Raw genomic sequence first — 2,738 nt, 5'->3', positions numbered from 1 at the left:
CAGATCCACCTCAGGTATTACCGACTCTGTAAAAGCATCCTCAACCTTTAAACTGGAAATTATCACTTACTCTGGGCTCCCCCATACTTTAGACACATGTCTAATTTTGATGCTATTGATTATAATGAGTGACATGTTGGACTGTCTCACCTGACCTCTCCTTAAAGCTAAGGAAATCAATGCCTCATAGTCATCTTTGTGTTCCTCGGTACCAGGCAAGGGGCCTGCCACTTGGTGAACACTCAGTACTTCTAGAACAGATACGTGAGTAAATAAATGACTGAAAGAATGAAGGAAAGAAGTAGTCTAAATAAATATTGAATGGACTCATCTTGATTTTGCTAAACATATAAAAAAATAGAATTCTTATCGATGGTCCAAATTTCTATTATAGCCTTCAACAACTTATGGAAAGGAAACAACTCTATAAGTTTATTCATTCCATTCTTCATGTTTTCTAGTACATGTAGGCTTTAAAAAAAAATCAACTGCAGGTCTGGTTTCCATCCTCTGAAATCCAAGGATTACCGTTATGTATTGTTCTCTTTGATATACTAAAATAGGTAGATGTATCCTAATACAACAAATGTATATATTCCCACAACAAATAGTTGCAAGAATTCAACTTTGGTACTGATGATCATTTATCTCTAATTGGGCTAAATCTTGATTATTTCATTAAATTGCTCAATATTATTTATTTATGCATATTTCCACAATGTCTAGTTGCCATCTTAATGAATTTAAATTTTCTGAGGAAAAGATGACTTGGGGTTAACTTGAAGACAATTGGGTTTTCTCTTTTCACAGGAGACCCAGTGTTGGAGTTGTTATAGACAGAATGGCGTGCTGCTGTTTGAGGTTTATTGAATACATATCCCTAAGCTCCTATGTGATAAATCACAAAACACATCTTAACCAAAGCACTTATTTCCCTCTGGCAGACTTTAAGCTTTACATGACAGTACATGATATAGAAAAGACAACTCAACTTGACATCTGAAGAGAGTTGTGTGAGAAGGCTCTCGAGACACAGAGGGATACATAGAAATGAACAGTCTTGGTCTCTACTTCTGATACGGACACTAGCTAGCTATGATCTAGGCCAATAGACACTTTCTGAGTTTAATTTCCTTGTCTATAAAATGAAGAATTTGAACTTTGTGATCTAAGGTCCTTTGCAGATCTAAAGCAGTCTAAGCTTTGAATTGTAAGGAGCACATTCATAGATCCTTGAGTAAGCTCGTCTTGTGAGAAAAAAAAAACTTGACAAATTTGTCTTCCTCTCACAGTCATGCTTTGACCATAAAAACCATCCTAAAGTGTGATTATTTCTTGCCACCTACGCTGACTCAGTGTTTATCATCGTCAGGTGGCATGACTTTTGGCACTACCCAGAAAGGAGCTCTTGGGGCAGGATATCATTAAGTAATTTTAAGAATGAAGAACAAATGACTTGAATTTCAACTAAAAAACCCCAAAAGACTCAGTATGTCTTTTTTTTTCTTTTTTTTTTTTTTATTCTTATGTTAATCCCCATACATTACATCATTAGTTTTAGATGAAGTGTTCCATGATTCATTGTTTGTGCATAACACCCAGTGCTCCATGCAGAACGTGCCCTCCTCAATACCCACCACCAGGCTAACCCATCCTCCCACCCCCCTCCCCTCTAGAACCCTGTTTGTTTTTCAGAGTCCATCGTCTCTCATGGTTCGTCTACCCCTCCAATTTCCCCCGCTTCATTCTTCCCCTCCCGCTACCTTCTTCTTCTTCTTTTTTTTTTTTCTTAACATATATTGCATTATTTGTTTCAGAGGTACAGATCTGAGATTCAACAATCTTGCACAATTCACAGCGCTTACCAGAGCACATACCCTCCCCAGTGTCTATCACCCAGTCACCCCATCCTTCCCACCCCACCCCCCACTCCAGCAACCCTCAGTTTGTTTCCTGAGATTAAGAATTCCTCATATCAGTGAGATCATATGATACATGTCTTTCTCTGTTTGACTTATTTCACTCAACATAATACCCTCCAGTTCCATCCACGTCGTTGCAAATGGCAAGATCTCATTCCTTTTGATGGCTGCATAATATTCCATTGTATATATATACCACATCTTCTTTATCCATTCATCTGTCGATGGACATCTTCGCTCTTTCCACAGTTTGGCTATTGTGGACATTGCTGCTATAAACATCGGGGTGCACGTACCCCTTCGGATCCCTACTTTTGTATCTTTGGGGTAAATACCCAGTAGTGCAATTGCTGGATCGTATGGTAGCTCTATTTTCAACTTTTTGAGGAACCTCCATACAGTTTTCCAGAGTGGCTGCACCAGCTTGCATTCCCACCAACAGTGTAGGAGGGTTCCCCTTTCTCCGCATCCCCGCCAACATCTGTCGTTTCCTGACTTGTTAATTTTAGCCATTCTGACTGGTGTGAGGTGGTATCTCATTGAGGTTTTGATCTGGATTTCCCTGATGCCGAGCGATATCGAGCACTTTTTCATGTGTCTGTTGGCCATTTGGATGTCTTCTTTGGAAAAATGTCTGTTCATGTCTTCTGCCCATTTCTTGATTGGATTCTTTGTTCTTTGGGTGTGGAGTTTGATGAGTTCTTTATAGATTTTGGATACTAGCCCTTTATCTGATATGTCATTTGCAAATATCTTCTCCCATTCTGTCGGTTCTCTTTGGGTTTTGTTGACTGTTTCCTTTGCTTTGCAAATGCT

This window comes from Neomonachus schauinslandi, chromosome 6 (assembly GCF_002201575.2).
Source record: "Neomonachus schauinslandi chromosome 6, ASM220157v2, whole genome shotgun sequence".
Lineage (NCBI taxonomy): Eukaryota > Metazoa > Chordata > Mammalia > Carnivora > Phocidae > Neomonachus > Neomonachus schauinslandi.
This window is presented reverse-complemented; position numbering follows the sequence as displayed.